The following is a 25,745-nucleotide window of genomic DNA, read 5'->3' on the forward strand; positions in this document are numbered from 1 at the left end:
AATAGACCTTCCACGTGTTTCTTTTGGCCGTTTCTTATAGTAAGGATATCCATAAAAGCTTAAGATCTGGATTTTTTGATTGAAAATTGGAAGTTAAAGTGCTCTTTTGAAGGGTCAAAGCTTTCAAAATTAGTCAACCCCGTTTCTATCCTTTTTATACTCTATGTATCCGATTGGCATTGATTCAACATTTCTAGCTGGTCAACAGGCTCAAAATGCACTAAAGGACAAAAGTGTAAGGCCTTGTAAATGTAGTATCAGGGGCAAGGGTCTTAAATGTGTAAACAACTCTCTGTTCGAAAATTGGTAGAAAAGGCTAGCTTTATAATTTATTCTTGGATGTCTGATCTGCTTGAAACTATTACCGGTTGTTCCTTTGTTGAACAGGACCAATATATCGTTAGAGAAGGAAATACATTAAGGGGCCAAGGTATTTACTGATAACTCTGTTCTTCAATCAGTTTGACACATTTTAAATATCCTAGGCAAGAAGAACCCAATGTGTAAAAACAATAGGCAAAAGAAATTAACAATAAGAACAAAAGAAATTAGTTCTCCCAAAATGGATAAAATACTTCGAAAAAGCACGCAAAATGATGAAAATCAATCAAAACCGGTTTCAAGAAGATGCTAATATCAAAATAGATAGCTGGCAAGGATAGCTGTTTGTATATTTGTACATGTTTGTATATTTGGTCTGTAAAAACGTTCAAATTATCATTTTATTCCGAGATGCGCTTTTCATGTCTTATCTTAAGAATAAAAAATAATGTATTTCCAAATTATTTCAAAAAACTTCCTTTCTTGTCTTTTTATTTCTGCAGTAAATCATAGTAGTTTTTTGTTTATAGGCTTTTGTCGACTGTCAGTCTAAAGTTTTAAAGTAATAAAATATTGGTGATTTACGCAAAATTACAAAAGAATTCATCTTAAAGCATGAAGCAGCATTTTCATTATATTTTCTAATCCTATATATCGTACCGGTCGCTTGTCTTCGAACCACAGACAATTTGAGCTTATTCTTGATGTCATGACGTCACCAAAGGTTTGATACAGCCACCCAGTGAAAAATGCGAATTCTTTCTTAAAGAAATCTGCTTCGCCGCCAAGTCCCCGTGCTAAGAAAGTAGCAGGCATCTATATAGGGATTCTCATTGTCACTTGTCTCCTAACCTGAGAAAATTGGAGCATTTTCTTGATGTCATGACGTCACCAAAGGTTCGATGCAGTCACTCCGTGAAAAATATGAATTCTTTCTTAAAGTCCTGACCTATTTATATCGTTTTGTGGCCAGTCAATGCTGTTCCTTGTTCTCCAACCGTAGATTTCATTGTCCATTTTTGTTCATCTTTACCTCAGAAAGTTTTGTTTTGTGGCCAGTCATCACTGTTTCCTGTTTCCCAACCACAGATTTCATTGTCCAATTTTGTTCATCTTTACCTCAGAAAGGTTTTTCCACGCCCCTTGTTATAGTAGTTTAGATTCATACATCCTGTTATTTAATTTCTTAATGCGTTACACATAACAAATATGTCTTTTTTAGTTTCCAACCACAGATCACTCTTCAAAATTTCGTTTACAATTCAGTTTATTCTCACTTTTGTTTGTTCTGTGCCATTTTCTTTAGCTGTTGCGATTCTCAGCTTCACCAGTTTTCTAATCAAATTCATCCGTGCTTCATTTTCATCAATCCATCCCTTAAACATTTTAATTGACCTTAAATTAGAATTAGTGTCTTTGTAAAATTACGATTTTTTTGTTATTGGACCTTTAACTTTTGCCTTGGCTTGTCTTTTGCCATTATCAAAAACATAACACAAAAATTTGTTTTTAACGGAGGCTGATACTATTTCAGGTTCAGATAAGATTGTCTACAGTAAAATGGGCACTGTCAACCCCCCTGATTTTACCTCAACAGTCTTTTTAAAACTTTATGTAAATTAAACCTGACCCAGGAGTAAATACGTTATTAGTTTTGTAAAGTAAGCATTCTAACGCATAATTCTTTTTCTGATTTTTTTTTTAGAAAATGCTGTTCTTATAATTTATCACCAAATGCATACAAGTTTATGTTTACATTAATTTTCTATACAATTCTCGTTTTCTATGAAAAGCTCTAAGCATATTTCTTGCTAGACAAAGAATATGGGGATCCCTTAACAGCTTGAATGTACATACAACTGAAGAAATCAAAATAAACAACAATAATTTAATTTATCAACATGATTAAACTTTTTACTAGAACGAGAGAAGGAGAGTTATTAAGAAATCCGGCTCAAAGGAGAGCTTCAGTTGCTCATTTAAGAATTCAAAAAGATTTTGGAGAGTTAGATCTTGCAAAGACCTGCGCAATAGAGTTTCCTGACAAAGATGACCTGCTTAATTTTAAGCTTGTGATATGTACTGATGAGGGCTTCTATAAAGGTGGCAAATTTATTTTCAACTTCAAAATTGGTCAAGAATACCCTTATGATGCACCGAAAGTGAAATACGAGACGGTGATATACCACCCCAATATTGATTTAGAGGGCAATGTCTGTTTAAACATCCTTAGAGAAGATTGGAAACCAGTACTGACTATAAAATCTATTGCTTATGGCCTCCTACACCTCCTCTTAGAACCAAATCCTGAAGATCCGTTGAACGAACAAGCAGCAAATGTACTACAAACAGATAAACATATATTTGAGCAGAATGTTCAGCGATCCATGCGCGGTGGAACTATACCTAATCATTATTAGACTTGGAAGTTTACCGCTGTGAAGATAAAGTTTCCTAATCTGAGTGCAAAACCTCGTATACTCAAGGAAGGGCTAAAAATTGGGCAGTAGATTTATTGGTGTTTCCGAGCTCACTGAAATTCCATGTAGCTGATTTAACTATGTCTCCAAGTAATACAAAATTAGCTTGTACCAGGTCTACTCCAAAATGTGCCATTTATTCAAGGCCACACATTTCAATCAAATAACCTTGTCATGGTTATCCTTGTCTATAACCTTGCTAATTGTGCAAATTGTGGTGAATGTCATGTCTCTTTCAGCCTTATCTCTTTAATCGAGGAATAATTGAACATATAAGTATGCATTTATTTATATTTATTTTCTCGAAAACGGGTTCATAATTTTTTGGAATATTGGCATCCTGAGATTTCCTGTCCTGAATTAGTGATCTAGATAGGTCACAACATTGATAAAATTATTTGAGAATCTTGATTTTGGAGGAATAAATTATATGAGTGACGCCATATTTGTGCGCATTTCAAGAGCGTAGATACGTTGTTTTTGCCTCAGGAGTTTTTGATGTCTATGACGCAGGCAAAACTACACAAAACCAAGCTAAGTATAAAAATACAATTAAAAATGTTTTGCTTTCAGGCTTTCAAAGGAAAATAAAGAACAATACTAAAGCCTAATACACGAATAGATAAAATTTTTGTGGGACCTTCAAACATAGCTCTTGAAGTTGATCAGCTGATGAGCCATTTCCAGACGTCTATTTTTCAAGTCAAGCTAATTAGCAGTATTTACAAGAATTTACCAAGGAAAGGCAAAGAAGCGTAACTTAATAAGAAGCGGGTGAGGGCTCAAACAAAGACTCCCAAAGTAGAAACAAGGCTAAGGTTAACAATGCTGTCACAAGGCTTAGAAGACCAATCTGCCAGCTGCATCTTTAAAGAAATTAATTAAGAAAATATTTTCTACAAAATAAGTTTTTAAAAAAAAAGAACTTCATTAAACAAAAAATGAACAAAAATAGAATCAAATAATCTACCAAGCATGCTAGCGCCACAAATCAGTATCAATAAATGAATAAAACCCAAAACAAACAGAAATTAAAATAAACAAAAGAGTTCAACTCAAAATAAGCAGAAATTAGTGTGAGTAGGGTTCTAAACCCCTATGCTTTCTAAAAGCCAGAATATAATTTGTACCTTTACTAAGAAAATTCAAATCAATTTACTGAAAAAAATGTGCATTGTCAGTTTAATATACATATGCTGATATTTATTCCTTAAAATCTTTATTAATTTTTGATTTCTTAAAATTATAAAATGAAAACATTTATAGGAAGTTTTTTCAGTAAAGTAAAAATTGTATTCTGGCTTTTGGTAAGATAGGGGGTTTAGAAACCTACTCATATTAATTTCTGCTCGTTTTGAGTTTGAATCTGTTGCTTATTTTAATTTCTGTTTTTTTTTGGGTTTTATTTATTTATTGATACTGATTTGTGGTAGTTGCATACTTACAAGATTATTTGATTCTATTTTTGTTCATTTTCGGTTTAATAGAGTTCTTTACCTTTTTTTTGAAAAACTTGTTTTGTTGAAAAAGTTTTTTTTTTAGATTAATTTATGTTCGTTTTATATTGACGCAGTCTTTTTCAGGGAAAAAGACTGAGCCTCTTTTAAAGTTAAAGAATCATCCCTTTCACAAAAGCCTTAAATACCTCCTGGGTATAACTTACAATCCTTGTCCATAATCTCATGTGTTTGTTTCAAACCCCAAAAACCTTGTTATATGATAACGACAACGTTAGAAAAACGTAAGAAAAACCAGACGAGAGAAGGAGAGTTATCAAGAAATCCGACTCAAAGGAAAGCTTCAGTTGCTCCTTTAAGAATTCAAAAAGATTTTGGAGAGTTAGATCTTGCAAAGACATGCGCAATAGAGTTTCCTGACAAAGATGACCTGTTTAATTTTAAGCTTGTGATATGTACTGATGAGGGCTTCTATAAAGGTGGCAAATTTATTTTCAACTTCAAAATTGGTCAAGAATACCCTTATGATGCACCGAAAGTGAAATACGAGACGGCGATATACCACCCCAATATTGATTTAGAGGGCAATGTCTGTTTAAACATCCTTAGAGAAGATTGGAAACCAGTACTGACTATAAAATCTATTGTTTATGGCCTCCTACACCTCCTCTTAGAACCAAATCCTGAAGATCCGTTGAACAAAGAAGCAGCAAATGTACTACAAACAGATAAACACAATTTTGAGCAGAATGTTCAGCGATCCATGGGCGTTAGAACTATACCTAATGATTATTAGACTTGGAAGTTTACCGCTGTGAAGATAAAGTTTCATAATCTGAGTGCAAAACCTCGTATACTCAAGGAAGGGTTAAAAATCGGGCAATGGATTTATCGGCGTTTCCGAGTTCACTGAAATTCCATGTAGCTGATTTAACTGTGTGTCTCCAAGTAATAAGAGCTTGTACCAGGTCTACTCCAAAATGTACCATTTATTCGAGGCCACACATTTCAATCAAATAACCTTGTCATGGTTATCCTTGTCTATAACCTTGCTAATTGTGCAAATTGTGGTGAATGTCATGTCTCTTTCAGCCTTATCTCTTTAATCGAGGAATAATTGAACATATAAGTATGCATTTATTTATATTTATTTTCTCGAAAACGGGTTCATAATTTTTTTTGGAATATTGGGATCCTGAGATTTCCTGACCTGAATTAGTGATCTACATAGGTCACAAGATTGATAAAATTATTTGAGAATCTTGATTTTGGAGGAATAAATTATATGAGTGACGGAGCGTAGATACGTTGTTTTTGCCTCAGGAGTTTTTGATGTCTATGACGCAGGCAAAATTACACAAAACCTAGCTAAGTATAAAAATACAATTAAAAATGTCTTGCTTTCAGGCTTTCAAAGGAAAATAAAGAACAATACTAAAGCCTAATACACGAACAGATAAAATTTTTGTGGGACCTTCAAACATAGCTCTTGAAGTTGATCAGCTGATGAGCCATTTCCGGATGTCTATTTTTCAAGTCAAGCTAATTAGCAGTATTTACAAGAATTTACCAAGGAAAGGCCAAAGAAGCGTTACTAAAAAAGAAGCGGGTGAGGGCTCAAACAAAGGCTCCCAAAGTAGAAACAAGGCTAAGGTTAACAATGCTTTCACAAGGCTTCAATCCGCCAGCTACATCTTTAAAGAAATTAATTAAGAAAATTTTTTCCACAAAATAAGTTTTTAAAAAAAAAGAACTCCATTAAACAAAAAATGAACAAAAATAGAATCAAATAATCTACCAAGCATGCTAGCGCCACAAATCAGTATCAATAAATGAATAAAACCCAAAACAAACAGAAATTAAAATAAACAAAAGAGTTCAACTCAAAATAAGCAGAAATTAGTGTGAGTAGGGTTCTAAACCCTTATGCTTTCTAAAAGCCAGAATATAATTTGTACTTTAATGAAAAAAATTCAAATGAATTTACTGAAAAAAATGTGCATTGTCAGTTTAATATACACAGGCTGATATTTATTCCTTAAAATCTTTTTTAATTTTTGATTTCTTAAAGTTATAGAAATGAAAACATTTATAGAAAGTTTTTTCAGTAAAGTAAAAGTTATATTCTGGTTTTTAGTAAGATAGGGGGTTTAGAACCCTACTCATATTAATTTCTGCTCGTGTTGAGTTTGAATCTGTTGATTATTTTTATTTCTGTTTGTTTTGGGTTTTATTTATTTATTGATACTTATTTGTGGTTGTTTCATGCTTGCAAGACGATTAGAGTCTATTTTTTTTCATTTTCTGTTTAATGGAGTTATTTAACTTTATTTATGAAAAACTTTTTTTTTTTAAAAAGTTTTTTTTTTTAAATTAATTTATGTTCGTTATATATTGACGCAGACTTTTTCAGGGAAAAAGACTAAGCCTCTTTTAAAGTTAAAGAATCATCCCTTTCATAAAAGCCTTAAATACCTCCTGGGTATAACTTATAACCTTATCCTGGGGGTTGCAGAGGGTTTGTCATCTTCAAAGACCTAATTTCCAGAACTTTCAACTACGTTGAAAAAAGTGACTATCTCAAAATTTTGATTAGATGTGTTTGTAGAAATGGTAGGCACGAGAGGGGTTACCTGTCCTCCAATCACTTTCTACTATTATAAAGGACACTAGCCCTTTCAATGTTTGATCGAATGAGCCCTTTTTAAGTTTCTACGACAACCGTTTCTATACAAAGCTTATATGCCCCCAGGGCATAGCTTACAGCCCTTGACCTGAGGAATGTGGGGGGTTTGTCATCCTCAAAGACATAATTTTTAGATCTTTAAACTACGTTGAACAAATTGGCTGTCTCAAAATTCTAATTGGATAAGTTTGGGGAAATGGTGGGCGTGAGAGGGGGGTTAGTTACTCTCCAATCCCTTCCAACTATGAAAAAGTACACTATACCTTTCAGTTTCCAATCGAATGAGCCCTTTTTAGAGTTTTTATGACAACTCTTTCTATAAAAACCTTATATTTTCTCAGGGTATAACTTGTAACTATTGCCCTGAGGGGTTTGAGGGGGTTATCATCCTTAAAAACCTAATTTCCAAAAGTTTCAACTACGTTGAAAAAAATATCTATCTTAAAATTTTCATTGGATGTATTTATGGAAATGGTGGGTGCGAGATTGGGTTACTTGCCCTCCAATCACTTTCTACTAGTAAAAAGGACACTAACCCTTTCAATTCGCAATCGAATGAGCCCTTATTGAATTTTCTACGACAACCGTTGCTATAAGAACCTTAAATGCCCCCAGAGCATAACTTACAACCCTCGCCCTGAGGGGTGTGGGGAATTTGTTATCCTCAAAGACATAATTTCCAAAACATCAACTCTGTTGAACAAACTGGATATCTCGAAATTCTGATTGTCTGTGTCTGGGGAAATGGTGGGTGTGAGAGGGGGGTTAGCTGCCCTCCAATCACTTTTAAGTATTCAAAAGGGAACTAGCCCCTTCAATCTCCAATCAAATGAGCCCTCTTTGAAGGTTTTACGACAATGATTTCTGTACAAACCTTATGTCCCCCAGGGCATAACTTACAACACTTGCCCTGAGGGCTGTGGGAGGAATTTCCTTCCCAAAGACATAATCTCCAGATCTTTCAACTACTTTAAACAAAATGGCTATCTCAAAATTTTGATTGGATGTGTTTGGGGAAATGGTAGGCGTGCAAAGGGTGTTAATTGCCTTCCAATCACTTTCGGCTATTAAATAGGGCACAATCCCTTTAGCTTTTTTCATAGAGCTTTTTTGTATCTTTAGGATGTAAACAAAATTCAACGTCAAAACTGGGTAACATGTTTTTTGGACATTTTGAAATTAGGACATTTGGACATTTTCGAAAATACAAAATTGTTAGAATTTTACATTTAAAACTAGACCAAACAATGACTTTAAGGATTTTTGTTCGATGTTTTTATTTTGCTCTTTATTCCCAGTAGAGGTGACCCTATAACTCGTGACGGGACTCCTTATATGGGCATAGAACCACGTGGTTTATGGTTTTTGTCAGTTAGAATTTGAAAAACAGGAATTTTGTCACATTTATGGATGGGTTTATGGATTTAGTAATTGAGAATGAAAAAACAGGAATTTTGTCACATTTATGTCTGTTTTCATGGATGGTTATGTGTGTTGGTCAATTTATTTGATGGTTTTATGGATTTTGTCAGTGAGAATGAAAAAACAGGAACTTTGTCACTCCCTTCTTGTTGTTGTTCGATGCAGATGTTATGAGTTTCCGGGAAACAGTTAATGACACTTCCTTTTTGTTGTTGTTCGATGCAGATGTTATGAGTTCCCGCGATATCGCATTTTTCCAACATTTATTGTTCCATCCAAATGCTATGAGTTTCCGGGAAACAGTATTTGTTGTTGTTATTCAATCCAAATGTTATGAGTTTCCGGGAAACAGCTAGATCACATGTTTCCTTCTCAGCCAATCAGAGGACTTTGTTTACATAACAATTTGACCTTGAGATGAAATGAGTGAACAAGTTGAGTTAGAAATATCCTTTTATTGCAACTGTTCTATTTGTAAGGGACATTTTCATGATTTTGAGTATTCACATGAACCTACTGAATGTTTAGACAGCATAGAGGCAGAGACAGATGAGAAGAATCTGGAGGAAACGAGAAGAAAAATTATATGTGACATGGAGAGAAATCTATACCGGTTGCAAGTAAGCTCAGATAAAAGAAGGATTGATATGATAGAAAAGGAAGATCAAAAGAAGAGACTGGTAAAAGAGGGCTTTCTCTATAGTGTAAAAGACAGCAGTGAAAACCCAAAGAAAAATGTGTATAGTGCAAGATATAACTCGGATTATTATGATGATTATGCTATAAGAGAAGAGAAAAAGTGGGCCTCTAAGAGACAACATAAGAGGTCATTCTACGAAAATGATTTTAAACAACGGAAACCCTGGTGGAAGAGTTCTCATATATGATTTACCGTTAAATCTAATAATTAATATGTGTAATGAGTTTTATATTGTAATCATACAATAAATTTGTTTGTATTATTTTAATTTTCATATAGTCGATATATATAGAGTGAGGATACCAGCAGAGACTTCTGTACATGAATAGTTCAGTTTGATTAAATCACCCCATAGAGTATTATCAGTCCATAACCAAGTCTTCTATCAAAGATAACAAAAAATAATTCATTCTTTCTAATCTTTATTCTCTTGAAATATCGATATTTATAACAGTTTTTAAATAAACTACATCTGGTTCAATTATCAGAATATCTATGTCTTCATCCTCCACTACCACTATGTCTACCAGAGGGGGTGGTATACATTCAATTTCAACCTCAGGTTCATCATTTATTGATATATCAATCAATGGAGTGGGCTAGTATTCAAATGAATCACCGCGTACTCCTATTGTAGGCAAACTAGGGGCCAAACGCTCGTCATCCTCTATGCAAAGACGACCTGAAGGCCCCTGCCGTACCAGATCTTCTGACGTATATGAAAGACCATCTTCAGTATAATGTACTTCTAGCACATCATCAGTACCTTCGAAGGCTTTACTAGTACAAAGAAGGACCTCCTCATCAAGTGAGAGATCCCAACCAAGCCATACATCCTAAAAGATTGATAGCGCTATGATCAAAAACTAGAGTTTCCTGCGGAAAACCTATATTAGTTCAGATTTTACGGGAATAGTTTATTTTCGAACCAATATATCTACCAAAGGTTCAATACCTGAGTTAAACTAAGAGGTTTTAATTTCAGGAAAAATTACATTTTGACAACATTTGACAATTTACCAAATTTAAAGTTTTGTTTAGTTTCAAAATATTTTCTGTCACTCATCATCTTTTAATCATTCACAAACAATACTAAAGAAAACCACTTTCCATGGTTTATCGATTTTAAATTATTAAGAAGGCTATTATTTCTTTGAAATATACATTTTACATTTTTAATTTTCATGCTTTTGATAAGTATCTTGTCCTTTTGGTGTAAATTGCAGCTGAAGGCTTATCGCAAAATCACTGTTTCAAGTTTTTTCATATACTAAAATTGAAGGAAGCTAAGAAAATGTAAAAAATTCTTTTTACCCGAATATTCTTCAGAGCCCAACCTAACTACGACCTGAAAACAAAAATATAACTTATAGTTGGACAAATTTTTTTTTTAAATATCTCCTTTCTGATATCATTTGGAACTAGAAAATTATTATAAGTAGTAACTAATTACTTAATTTTTAACGGACTTATAATTAATTGAACCAACAATTCAAATTTTTTGATACCACAACAATAAATGTCATACGAAAAAGAATATAAAAAACTACAACATTTTAAAAAGTACAGAGTTTGGCTCATGAAATTAAATAGAACAACGGAACTATGACAAATAGCTTCAGAATCAAAATCTAACCGAGTCAAATAAAGGTCCATCCGGTATTTTTGGTTATTCACCCCCCCACCAAACAAGCAGTGCAGTTAAAACCTACTTAAAATCTATACTTAGACCTTGAAACTAGAAGAAACTAAATTTTCTGTAAAGTTATGTCTAGCGATAGACTTATTAGAGTGACAGAAACTTTTTTCCACAAGAGGATATTTTTCAAGTAAAAGTAAAGAGCTGCTACAATAAATCAAGGATGAAGAGAAATAATAACGAATAATTTTTCAAACGTAAACTTGAGTACATTGATATATTTAATAGTTAGTGACAGAAACTTTTTTCCACAAGAGGTTATTTTTCAACTAAAAGTATAGAGTTGCAAAACTAATTCAAAGATGAACAGAAATATTGTCGAATAATTTGTCAAACGTAAACTTATGCACAATGATATATTTAATAGAGTGACAAAAACTTTTTTCCACAAGAGGTTATTTTTCAATTAAAAGTAAATAGCTGCTATACTAAATCAAACAACCAAGCCATACATTCTAAAAGATTGATAGCGCTATGATCAAAAACTAGAGTTTCCTGCGGAAAACCTATATTAGTTCAGATTCTACGGGAATAGTTTATTTTCGAACCAATATATCTACCAAAGGTTCAATACTTGAGTTAAACTAAGAGGTTTCAATTTCAGGAAAAATTACATTTTGACATCATTTGACAATTTACCAAATTTAAAGTTTTGTTTAGTTTCAAAAATGTTTCTGTCACTCATCATCTTTTAATCATTCACAAACAATACTAAAGAATACCACTTTCCACGGTTTATCGATTTTAAATTATTAAGAAGGCTATTATTTCTTTGAAATATACATTTTATATTTTTAGTTTTCATGCTTTTGATAAGTATCTTGTCCTTTTGATGTAAATTGTAGCTGGAGGCTTATCGCAAAATCACTGTTTCAATTTTTTCATATACTAAAATTGATGGAAGCTAGAAAATGTAAAAAATTCTTTTTATCCCGAATATTCTTCAGAGCCCGACCTAACTACGACCTGAAAACAATAATATAACTTATAGTTGGACAAATTTTTTTAAATATCTCTTTCCTAACATCATTTGGAACTTGCAAATTATTATAAGTAGTAACTAATTACTTAATTTTTAATGAACTTATAATTAATTGAACCAACAATCCAAATTTTTTGATACCACAACAATAAATGGCAAACGAAAATGAATATAAAAAACTACAGCATTTTAAAAAGTACAGAGTTTGGCTCTTGAAATTGAATAGAACAACGGAACTATGACAAATAGCTTCAGAATCAAAATCTAACCGAGTCAAATAAAGGTCCATCCGGTATTTTTGGTTATTCACTTGCAAATTTTTGGAACTTGCAAATTATTATAAGTAGTAACTAATTACTTAATTTTTAATGAACTTATAATTAATTGAACCAACAATCCAAATTTTTTGATACCACAACAATAAATGGCAAACGAAAAATAATATAAAAAACTACAACATTTTAAAAAGTACAGAGTTTGGCTCATGAAATTGAATAGAACAACGGAACTATGACAAATAGCTTCAGAATCAAAATCTAACCGAGTCAAATAAAGAGGACGCGCTAAGGTTTATTCTTTTTTTCATGTTGGTTGACGGATAGACTATCTAGCATTACAAAGAAGGAGATAGAAAGAGCTCTGTCATATAAGGTGCAGTCGTTTATTATAAATGGTAAATATTAGTAATAAAGATACGTAAATTTTGAGATAACGTGAACAAGACGAATAGCCTTACAACTCAAGCCTTGTAAGCCCGTGGCTACCAACCGATACAGATTGTCTTTTCGACAGTATTTTGTGTCTCATTTTAATAAATAAGTGACAAAGAAGAGTGATTATTTAAATTATATTGTCTCTTAATTTAACTTTTAATTTAATTCCTGTTATTTGACATAATAAATTCGTATCGTATCGCACCGTATCGTATCGAATAGTACTAACAACGCTCAAGCAGAAATTGTTGTATTTTTCTTATTCATCTTCGTATTGAAGCGATACTCGATTACAGGTTCTTAGCAGCTATTGAATAGGAAGAAGGTAAAGCCGAGGTATTTTTTAATCATCTTAAATCTACTAGTAAGAAGGTTAATAAGGATATATACACAGAGGCATTAATGGGGGGGGATTTCGAAAAATACCTATTGACTGCATTCTGCTTGAAAAATAACTTTTTGGTATTTTCATCGAAAAAATTCAAATTGCCCATTGTCCCCCTAAGTTTTAAGAAATATATCTGACCCACCCCTCTAACTTTTCATGAATTGATACCACTGCTTATACGTAAATCAAAACAAGACGAAATCTGATCTGGAAGCTTCAAGCTATAGAATCCTTAAGACAATTATTAAACCAAGTAAGACATGGCTTTTAAGATTTTAAACAGTGAGTCTTTAAAAAGCTGAATGATCATTGAGAACAACACTATTAATAAAAAAAAGATGCAGGAAATGTAGTGTAAGATAAGCGCCGATAATTTCAAACACCCAGCGTAGGAAAGGAGTTTAGAGAAATATAGGAACGTCGTGGGAGTCAGTAAATAGTGAAGCTTTTATCATATTAGGGCGAAGGACGAGCGTGTGCAGTTGTGTTGCCCTTTGCAGCTTGGTGTTGCCCTTTGGAGCTGTAAGTAGTTGTATTTATAAAGGTCTACAAAAGAAGTAGGCCTATGTCCAATCTCCCCTTTGAAAAATATAGAACTCTATTGACACTCCTGGTCATTGGTGAACAGTTCTGGATAATCAGTTTATATACTGAAATCAACCGAAGTTTTGTAACATAGGTCCATAGCCTCTGACGTAAGTCTTTATGATCATTGGTGAAATTATGATAACAGCTAATGAGGTCTATTTGTCTGTGTTGCACAAAGAAATTACACAACACAATTAAAAACATGCATTCGTTGGGTTCCTATTTATATTTTTTTACTAAGGAAGCTTCAACTAATTTGTTATTTCCGAGAACTCTGATGAGGAGGCCATATAAAGCAAAAGGGTTACAAGTATATCAAAAGGTAATGAGTGTTTGCTAATGAAGAATTTGCTGTCATTGGGGCTCAAATTCACAAGGACTTAGTGATATCTTCATTGTTCTTATGAATTTCAAAGTATAATGGTCAATATCAGTGATAAACACAGAGAGGAGGGGGCCTCAAGGCCCAGACTCCCCCAGAATCCTATTTTTTCCGAATTTTCGGGTACTTTTTAGTCAAACTATCCAATAGATTTTTTATTCCCTTCCCCGAAAAGAAACATTTTGCATATGTGTCTCATCTTTTTTTTTATACTGGGTTCAGTCTTTAGGTTTACTTTAACCTATAGCACACATATTAATGACACAATTCAGTAGCTTTACAAACATTGTCAATCAATACAGAAAGATCGTTAACTATTAAAAGTTCATAACTGCAAAAATGTTAAATAACGTAAATGATTATGGATGGCCGAGCTAAGATAGTCCTTAACCTTTGCATAGTTAATAGTTATAATTTAGAAAAAGGAAGCATATAAAAAAGCATTAAGCCCTTAAAATACTTTTCTGTAAGAAGCAAATGAATGGAAAGCATAGAGACATCACTTACAGCGTGCAAATTGGCCGTTCCCCATTGATCAAAAGGTCTCTTCCTAATTGGAGCATGATGGTCAGCATACCTGTCCCATGACCCATGTAAATCATAGGTCACGTACTAGCTACCACAGACCCAGAAGGGCTGAATTCACATTTTAGAGACAAAAAGTGCACGCAAAAAAAGCAAATATAATAGCAATTTAAAATCTCCCCCTCCCCAAACTCAAAAATTTCTGGGGGAACGTATTTTCATTGTATTTTGAATATTTTCCTTTGGAAAACGCATCGAAAAGCCATATTAAGAGCTATATTTGTGAGTTTTTCACTGACAATTCCTTTTTTTTGCCAAGCCTGACCTCCCTAATTAAAGGATACGAATTAGAACCATCGGAACGCTTTTTCATCATATTTTGCTTATTTTCGTTGGAAAAAACACTGAAAAGCCATATTAAGAGCTATATTTTTGAGTTTTTCACTGACAATTCCCTTTTTTTCGCCAAGCCCTGACCTCCCTCCTAGTAGGATAAGAATTAAAACCAGGGTAACGTATTTTCATCGTAAAGCTCTATATGCCTTATGAAAAAACACTTAATAGCCATTCTAAGATGTAAATTTGTGAGATTATAAGTGTCAATTCCCTAGTCGCAAATACGTTACATCATTAATTTATGGATATGACATAAATTATTAGAAACGTATTTTCATCGTATTTTACGTATTTTCGCTGGAAAAAACACTGAAAAGCCATATTCAGATATATTTTTGTTTTATTTTCACTTACAAATCCATTTTTTTTTAGCCGAACATTGAACACCCTAAGGGAAAGATACGTATGAGAGTCATATATACTCATTGTCGACTGTTAGCGCTGATTTTCGTTTGAAAAAACACTTACAATCCATATTACGTGATATATATTTTTGAGTCAAACTGACAATTCCTTTTTCGTGCAAAGAATTTACAACAAAAATTGAAGGATATTAATTAGAACCCTGGAAACGTATTTTCGTCGTATTTTGCTTATTTTCGTTAGAAAAAACACTGAAAAACCATATTAAGAGCTATATTTTTGAGTTTTTCACTGAAAATTTTTTTTTTTTTTGCCATGTCTTGACCTTCCTAATTAAAGGATACAAATTAGAACCATGGGAACGTAATTTCATTGTATTTTGCATTTTTCTATCTTTTGTGTGTTTTCGCAATAGAATGACTCAATTGTGAGTTTTCACTGACAATTCCTTTTTAGCCACGCCATTATAATCAATGGATCATAGTTCTTTGCATTTTACATATTTTTGATTGGAAAAAACACTGAAAAGCCATATTATTTGAACTTACATCAAACGTTGGATGGCTTACATTTGAAGAACTATCCATTATTTGTATATATTGTTCTATATTTCAGACTATACTGATTTCAAAAACTTCAAACCCCGAAATATACTCGCTTAACGGTTACCTATTTGCGAAAATCGTACTAGGTCACGCTCTTAGAACAATAATTACCGCACTATCTATCACTCACGGGAAACAGATTCAAAACAATACTTCATACATCATATAGTCAGCTCATTTAATTGGAAATTAAAGTGGATAATGCCCAATTCACAGGAGGGGCGTGAAAACTATGGTTTTTAACCATGATATGCAAGACTAGAAAGAAAAGTCTTTAGGAGTAGGGCTGCCCATCACCTCAACCCTCGCTCTTGAAATCCCCCCCCCTAAAGTTGAAGTCTAGTCTAAACTAGCTTAACTACAAAATTACACTCTATTGCAGAGACCCACCAAACCTATTGTTTAGATTTGGACATGTTAGGGGAGACTATCGGTTCCTCCAATTTTAAGCTAGTTTAGATTAGGTTCGCGTATCATGAGCGCACAGAATAAGCTAACTTAATCTAACCTAACTTAAACGTGGAGGAACTCGTTATTTGACTCGGTTAGATTTTGATTCTGAAGCTATTTGTCATAGTTCCGTTGTTCTATTCAATTTCATGAGCCAAACTCTGTACTTTTTAAAATGTTGTAGTTTTTTATATTCTTTTTCGTTTGCCATTTATTGTTGCGGTATCAAAAAATTTGGATTGTTGGTTCAATTAATTATAAGTTCATTAAAAATTAAGTAATTAGTTACTACTTATAATAATTTGCAAGTTCCAAATGATGTTAGGAAAGAGATATTTGAAAAAAAAAATTTGTCCAACTATAAGTTATATTATTGTTTTCAGGTCGTAGTTAGGTCGGGCTCTGAAGAATATTCGGGATAAAAAGAATTTTTTACATTTTCTAACTTCCATCAATTTTAGTATATGAAAAAATTGAAACTGTGATTTTGTGATAAGCCTTCAGCTGCAATTTACACCAAAAGGACAAAATACTTATCAAAAGCATGAAAATTAAAAATGTAAAATGTATATTTCAAAGAAATATAGCCTTCTTAATAATTTAAAATCGATAAACCGTGGAAAGTGGTTTTCTTTAGTATTGTTTGTGAATGATTAAAAGATGATGAGCGACAGAAAACATTTTTGAAACTAAACAAAACTTTAAATTTGGTAAAATGTCAAATGATGTCAAAATGTAATTTTTCCTGAAATTGAAACCTCTTAGTTTAACTCAAGTATTGAACCTTTGGTAGATATATTGGTTCGAAAATAAACTATTCCCGTAGAATCTGAACTAATATAGGTTTTCCGCAGGAAACTCTAGTTTTTGATCATAGCGCTATCAATCTTTTAGAATGTATGGCTTGGTTGTTTGATTTAGTGTAGCAGCTATTTACTTTTAATTGAAAAATAACCTCTTGTGAAAAAAAGTTTTTGTCACTATTAAATATATCATTGTGCATAACTTTATGTTTGAACAATTATTCGACAATACTTCCGTTAATTTTCGATTTAGTGCTGCAACTCTCTACTTTTTATTGAAAAATAGTCCCGTGTGAAAGAAAGTTTTTGTCACTCTACAAAATTTAGCATTGTACATAAGCTTACTTTTTAACGGTTATTAGCTATTCTTTCTGTTCTTATTTAGTTTAGTATAGCAACTCTTTACTTTTACTTGAAAAATATCCTCTTGTGGGTTGTGGAAAAAAGTTTCTGTCACTCTAATAAGTCTATCGCTAGACATAACTTTACAGAAAATTTAGTTTCTTCTAGTTTCAAGGTCTAAGTATAGATTTTAAGTAGGTTTTAACTGCACTGCTTGGTTGGGGGGGGGGGTGAATAACCAAAAATACCGGATGGACCTTTATTTGACTCGGTTAGATTTTGATTCTGAAGCTATTTGTCATAGTTCAGTTGTTCTATTCAATTTCATGAGCCAAACTCTGTACTTTTTAAAATGTTGTAGTTTTTTATATTCTTTTTCGTTTGCCATTTATTGTTGTGGTATCAAAAAATTTGAATTTTTGGTTCAATTAATTATAAGTTCGTTAAAAATTAAGTAATTAGTTACTACTTATAATAATTTGCTAGTTCCAAATTATGTCAGAAAAGAGATATTAAAAAAAAATTGTCCAACTATAAGTTATATTATTGTTTTCAGGTCGTAGTTAGGTTGGACTCTGAAGAATATTCGGGTAAAAAGAATTTTTTACATTTTCTAGCTTCCTTCAATTTTAGTATATGAAAAAACTTGAAACAGTGATTTTGCGATAAGCCTTCAGCCGCAATTTACACCAAAAGGACAAGATACTTATCAAAAGCATGAAAATTAAAAATGTAAAATGTATATTTCAAAGAAATAATAGCCTTCTTAATAATTTAAAATCGATAAACCATGGAAAGTGGTTTTCTTTAGTATTGTTTGTGAATGATTAAAAGATGATGAGTGACAGAAAACACTTTGAAACTAAACAAAACTTTAAATTTGGTAAATTGTCAAATGTTGTCAAAATGTTATTTTTCCTGAAATTGAAACCTCTTATTTTAACTCAGGTATTGAACCTTTGGTAGATATATTGGTTCGAAAATAAACTATTCCCGTAAAATCTGAACTAATATAGGTTTTCCGCAGGAAACTTTAGTTTTTGATCATAGCGCTATCAATCTTTTAGGATGTATGGCTTGGTTGGGATCTCTCACTTGATGAGGAGGTCCTTCTTTGTACTAGTACAGCCTTCGAAGGTACTGATGATGTGCTAGAGGTACATTATACTGAAGATGGTCTTTCATATACGTCAGAAGATCTGGTACGGCGGGGGCCTTCAGGTCGTCTTTGCATAGAGGATGACGAGCGGTTGGCCCCTAGTTTGCCTACAATAGGAGTACGCAGTGATTTATTTGAATACAAGCCCACTCCATTGATTGTTTTATCAATAATTGATGAACCTGAGGTTGAAATTCAATGTATACCACCCCCTCTGGTAGACATAGTGCTAGTGGAGGATGAAGACATAGATATTCTGATAATCGAAACAGATATAGTTTATTTAAAAACTGTTATAAATATCGATATTTCAAGAGAATAAAGATTAGAAAGAATGAATTATTTTTTGTTATCTTTGATAGAAGACTTGGTTATGGACTGATAATACTCTATGGGGTGATTTAATCAAACTGTACTATTCATGTACAGAAGTCTCTGCTGGTATCCTCACTCTATATATATCGAGTATATGAAAATTCAAATAATACAAACGAATTTATTGTGTGATTACAATATAAAACTCATTATACATATTAATAATTAGATTTAACGGTAAATCATATATGAGAACTCTTCCACCATGGTTTCCGTTGTTTAAAATCCTTTTCGTAGACTGACCTCTTATGTTGTCTCTTAAAGGGCCACTTTTTCTCTTCTCTTATAGCATAATCATCATAATAATCCGAGTTATATCTTGCACTATACACATTTTTCTTTGGGTTTTCACTGCTGTCTTTTACACTATAGAGAAAGCCCTCTTTTACCAGTCTCTTCTTTTGATCTTCCTTTTCTATCATATCAATCCTTCTTTTATCTGAGCTTACTTGCAACCGGTATAGATTTCTCTCCATGTCACATATAATTTTTCTTCTCGTTTCCTCCAGATTCTTCTCATCTGTCTCTGCCTCTATGCTGTCTAAATATTCAGTAGGTTCGTGTGAATACTCAAAATCATGAAAATGTCCCTTACAAATAGAACAGTTGCAGTAAAAGGATATTTCTAACTCAACTTGTTCACTCATTTCATCTCAAGGTCAAATTGTTATGTAAACAAAGTCCTCTGATTGGCTGAGAAGGAAACATGTGATCTAGCTGTTTCCCGGAAACTCATAACATTTGGCTTGAACAACAACAACAAATACTGTTTCCCGGAAACCCATAACATTTGCCTTGAACAATAAATATTGGAAACATGCGATCTCCCGGGAACTCATAACATTTGGCTCGAATAACAACAGGAAGGAAGTGTCATTAACTGTTTCCCGGAAACTCATAACATCTGCATCGAACAACAACAAGAAGGGAGTGATAAAGTTCCTGTTTTTCCATTCTCACTGACAAAATCCATAAAACCATCAAATAAATTGACCAACACACATAACCCTCCATTAAAACAGACATAAATATGACAAAATTCCTGTTTTTTCATTCTCACTGATAAAGTCCATAAAACCATCCATAAATGTGAGAAAGTTCCTGTTTTTCAAAATCTCACTGACAAAAACAATACACCACGTGGCTCTATGCCCATATATGGACTCCCGTCACGAGTTATAGGGTCATCTCTACTATTCCCTAAGAAGATAGACCTAGTACTGGTATTACCGTCAATGAGATAAATAATACTAAGCCATATATTAATATTCAAATTATTTATCAAGTCAAAACTATTAATTAAAAAAATTTAAAAAAATGAAGGCAAGACCACTTCAATTAATTATTCGACAAAGAGATCAACATGTATAAACTCCTCAAATACAAAGAAAATGCATTGCATTAATTACTCCTGCTTATGATCACCTGGCATTTCCTTGTTATCAAGCTTCCGAGCAGTTGACCTCGTAACCCTTCCTGTCACAGGTGGTTGAACCTTGCCTGGATTTTCAAATTTGGGTTCAGGAAAACGACCGCCAAAAGAAGCCGAAGTTCGAGGAGGAAACATATTTGAAGTTCGACAATGTAAAAAACTAATATTTTTTTTTATGGAGGCGGTTTTGATTCTCCCAAAGATTTGGAATGAAGCAAAAAAAAGGGGTTAAAGATAAAAAATACAACCTTCGATACTCTCAATATTCTCGATACCCTTATTACTCTGAAATATATAGTATAGTGAATGAATAAAATTATTCATTCATACACTGAATACAAGATTCCCCTGAATTTTCGGAATGAAGCAAAAACTTGTAAAGATAAATGATACAACCTTCGATATTCTCAATACTATCGATACTCTCAATACTCTACATATTCTCGAAACTCTAAATTACAGATTTAGTCATTTGAATTTTTGGAATGAAGCAAAAAAGTTCAAAGGAAAACGATGCTGCCTTCGATACCCTCAAAATCCGACACTCCCGACTTTTGTATTCGAGAGAGGAGCTTTTAGCGAAGAACTGTTTTAATTGTTTCCTGACAACAGTACATTCAATTACAGATTTCCTCAACAATGAATTTGAGCATTTTTCGAAACTGATGTTACAGTTGCAACACTGGGATCTTATCAAATGTATCTGGAAGATCCAGTTCTATAGCTCTACGGGATCCACAGCTCTTCAATATCAGCATACTGAAATTAGATTAAACTAAACTGTGCAAGTCCGAATCCCTAAAAAAACAAGAAAAATATTTGAACCCATGAACTTCTGCAATTGCAAGATGTTGTAAGTTTGCAACTATGAAAGAAGAATGTTTTATTTTTTACAAATATGCAACATTTAGCTTTTTTGTATCTTTAGGATGTAAACAGAATTCAACGTTAAAACTGGGTAACAGGTTTCTTGGACATATTGAACATTTTTTGAGAATGTAAAGTTCTCGAAAGAAATCAAGATACCCGGTAAATTTGGAATTTTTTATATAAAATAGTTCAAGCCTCACCTTAGGTCGATTCTTAACGTAATTTTTTTAAATCTACGTCTAGAAATTAACTTTGACCCTGCATAAGTTTCTTAGCCATGTTTTTACGTTTATTAGTAGAGGCGTCCAGAACACTTCACCAAAAACTTCGGTGTTTGGTGAACTGTTTGTAAATCAAACATTTCTGACATTGGTTTTCATTATCAACCGTTTGATTTTTGGTTTGAAAATAAAATTTTTCTAGCCATGTCCAGGATTTTATTTGGAGCGGGGGTACACATCTTTTTTAAGAAAACATCAAAAATTTCTTTATATACTTTTTTGTTACTTTCTTACGATTCGAACAAAAATGGAAGAGGGGGAGAGGATTCAAACCCATGGCGCCCTCCGCTGGTTACCCAAAAGTATCACTTTTTTTCGTTATCAGGCAGTTTCACTGTTTCTTATATCCATCACCGAGGCTCATTGGTAATATAACTTTGACCGAGGGGGGACAGTTGTGGGTTAAAACATAACATTAATATATGAATATAATAATATTTCCGAAAACACTAAATTTTTATGCGTAAATGCACATTGAGGTCCCAAAGAAGAAGGACCTGTTGTACCCTCAACATCAAAATTCAAATTATCCGAGTATTTACATTTTTATCTCTTCGCAATTCACTGTACCATAAACTTGATAAAATTAGAATTTCAAACAGTTCGTGGTAACGAACTGTAAGTAAGGAGCGACCCGGCTCAATGGTAACTGAAACTCTAGAAAACTCTATCAAAAGAATCAGATTTCAATGCTGATTTCAAATATATAACTTTCATCAAGTTTAGTGCTACCCATCAAAAGTTATGCGCCTGAGAAAATTTGGCTGATTTTCGAAAAAGGGGGGAAACACCCTCTAAAAGTCATAGAACTTTACTGAAAATCACACCATCAGATTCAGCGTATCAGAGAACCCTACTGTAGAGGTTTCAAATTCCTATCTGAAAAAATGTGGAATTTTCAATTTTTTGCCAGAATAAAGATCACGGATGCGTGTTTATTTATTTGTGTGTTTGTTTGTTTTTTTTGTTTTTTTTTTCCCAGGGGTGTTCGCATCAACCCAGTGGTCCTAGAATATCGTGTTATGGCTAAATGGAACGTAAATTAAAAGCTTTAGTGCCCTTTTTAAGTTACTAAAAAAAATGGAGGGCAACTAGGCCCCCACTCACGCTTATTTTTTTCCCAAAGTCACCTTATCAAAATTTTGAGATAACCGTTTCGTTCAGAAGGGTCTAAAATATGATAAATATGTCTTATATGATGACTTAATTCCCCGAAGTACCCAGAGGAATGTCTAAAATTTATGATCTTTACCCCATGTTAACATATAGTAGTGGTTATTGGGAAGTATACAGAAGTTTTTAGGAGGTTTTTTTTCTGGTAGTGGGAGGGAAGGGTGGGTCGGTGGTTATGTTGGAGGATCTGTTCATGAAGGAAGTTTTCATGGGGGAAGGGAAATTGCCATGAAGGGGGCGCCGGACTTGCCAGCATTATTTATTGGTTATTGGGAAGTATACAGCCATTTACAGGATGTATTTTTTCTGGAGGGGGGGGGGGCTATAGGATGGGGTTAATCTGTATAATATGTCCGGGGCGGATGTTTGTTTGGGGGACGGGAAATTTCTATGACGGGGGCGCCGTATTTCCAAGCATTATTTAAAAAACGATCAGAAATTAAATAAAAAAAAACAAGTTTTTTCAACTGAAATGTAAGAAGGAATATTAGAACTTAAAACGAACAGAAATTATAACGTATGTGAGGGGGTTGTCCCCCAACTCAAAAACTCGCTCTATAATCTAAAGTTTTTTTTTTTTGCTTTAAAAATATCGATCTATTATAATTAAAAGGCCTTTGTGATTCTGGGGTTTGTTAATCAAATTTTTTTTTTAATTTTAACTAAACGAGGGTCGTAGTTACTACAAGGTTAACCCTTTCATTTACGTAATAACACATGCTTATTAAAAAAAAACAATAAAAAACAAGCGATGCGTCCCACTTGGAATCAAGTCTAGACAAAACGGTATTTTGATGTCAATAGATGCATAAGAAGAATATGTTTATAATGCTGATTCTAAATATATAAATTTTATTAAGTTTAGTATTACTCATCAAAGGCTACGAGCCTGAGAAAATTTACTCGATTTTTTAAAGAGGGGGGAAACATCCCCTGCATTAACTAAAAAACGATGAGAAATTAAATTAAAAAAAACAAGTTTTTTAAACTGAGAGTAAGGAGCGACATTAAAACTTAAAACGAACAGAAATTATTCCGTATATGAAAGGGGCTGACCCCTCTTCAACGCCTCGCTCTTTACGCTAAAGTTTTTTATTGTTTTAAAAAATAAAGTTGTGAGACAGAGTCAAACTTTAGCGTAAAGAGCGAGGCGTTGAGGAGGGGACAGCCCCTTTGTGTTGAGGTTGACAACATAAAGGCACAAAGTGTGTTTTTATTTCGGTCAAAATCCCCTCAACATTTTCGGAAATTTTCATCTATTTGTTGGGAAATTTTCAAATATTTGTTTTCCAGGAGCTTCCGCTTCTGTGGGAGGTCGATTTACTGAACCAAAATCTGAAAAGCCAGGGAATGGTCAACCACCAGTGACTGTGAGAGGAAGGGTTACGACTTCCTCTGGTCAATTCCACTGGTCAACTACTCGGAACCTTGATGAAACGGAAATGCACGGTGATTATAAGCAGCAGTAATTAATGGAAAGCATTTTCTTTGTATTTGAGGAGTTTATATGTGTTGATCTCTTTGTCGAATAAGTAATTGAAGTGGTCTTGCATTCATTTTTTTTTGAATTTTTTTAATTAATAGTTTTGACTTAATCATTTTAACTTGAATATTGAAATATTTGAATGTGATAAATAATTTGAATATAAATAAATGGCTTAGCATTATTTATCTCATTGACGGTAATACCAATACTATGTCTATCTTCTTAGGGAATAAAGAGTAAAATAAAAACATTGAACAAAAATCCTTAAAGTCATAATTTGGACTGGTTTTAAACGTAAAATTCTAATTTTATCAAGTTTACTGTACAGTGAATTGTGAAGAGATAATAATATAAATATTTGGAAACTTTGAATTTTGATGTTGCAGGAACCACAGGTCCTTCTTCTTTGGGGCATTAATGTGCATTTATGCACAAACATTTAGTGTTTTCGAAAGTATTATTATTTTCATATATTAGTGTTATATTTTAACCCACAACTGTCCCCATTCGGTCAAAGGTATATTGCCAATGAGCCTCGGTCAAGGATATAAAAACAGTGTAACTGCCTGATACCGAAAAAATTAATACTTTTGGGTAGTCAGCAGGGGGGGGGCAACGGGTTTGAAACCTCTTCCCTTCCTCAATTTTTGTTCGACTCGTAAGAAAGTAACACAAAGTATATAAACAAATTTTGAGGTTTTCTAAAGAAATGTGTACCCCGCCCCAAAAAACATCCTGGATATGGCTTGAAAAATTGGATTTTAAAACCTAAAATCAAACGGTTGGTATTGAAAATCAATGTCAGAAATGTTTGATTTTAAAACAGTTCACCAAAAACCAAAGTTTCTGGTTAAGTGTTCTGGACGACTCTACTAACAAGCATAAAAATGTACTGTTCATATCTTTTGCAGGCTTCTAAACATGGGTAAAAAACTTATGTCGGATCAAAGTTAATTTCTGGACGTAGATTAAAAACATTACGTTATGAATGGACCTAAGGTGAGGCTTGAACTATTTTACGCATCAAAAATTCAAAACTTTACCGGGCACCATGATTTTTTTTAGGACTTAAGACTCTCAAAAAGCATTAAAAATGTCCAAGAAGCCTGTTACCCAGTTTTAACGTTGAATTTTGTTTACATCCTAAAGATACAAAAAAACTAAATGTTCCATATTTTTGAAATATAAAAACGCTCGTCTTTAATAGTTGCAAACTCAAAAAATTTTGAAATATCAGAAATTCATGGATTCAAATATTTTTCTTGTTTTTTTTTCAAGTGATTGAGACTTTCATAGTTTAGTTTAAACTAATTTCAGTATGATGATACTGAAGAGCTGTGGATCCCGTAGAGCTATAGAACTGGATCTTCCAGATGCATTTGATAAGATCCCAGTGTTGTAACTGTAACATCGGCTTAGAAAAATACTCAAATCCATTGTTGAGGAGATCTGTAATAGAATATACTGTTGCCGGGAAGCAATTAAAACAGTTCTTCGCTAAAAGCTCCTCTCCCGAATCGAGAAATCGGGAGTGTCGAGTATCGAAAGCTGTATCGTTTTCCTTTGAACTTTTCTGCTTCATTCCAAAAATTCAAGTGACCAAACCTATATTTCAGAACATTGAGGGTATTGAGAGTATCGAGAGTATTGAGATCATCAATGGTATC

General features: G+C 33.1%; 2 pseudogenes; both read left to right on the top strand.

Annotated features, from left to right (window-relative positions):
- The first annotated feature begins 2,222 nt into the window (after positions 1–2,222).
- Positions 2,223–2,741, top strand: LOC148950232 (NEDD8-conjugating enzyme Ubc12 pseudogene; annotated as a pseudogene).
- A 1,776-nt stretch (positions 2,742–4,517) lies between these two features.
- LOC148950233 (NEDD8-conjugating enzyme Ubc12 pseudogene) lies at positions 4,518–5,054 on the top strand (annotated as a pseudogene).
- The last annotated feature ends 20,691 nt before the right edge of the window (positions 5,055–25,745 follow it).

Source organism: Artemia sp. Qi Xiang Cuo, chromosome 7 (assembly GCF_049724085.1).
Source record: "Artemia sp. Qi Xiang Cuo chromosome 7, ASM4972408v1, whole genome shotgun sequence".
Taxonomy (NCBI): Eukaryota; Metazoa; Arthropoda; class Branchiopoda; order Anostraca; family Artemiidae; genus Artemia; species Artemia sp. Qi Xiang Cuo.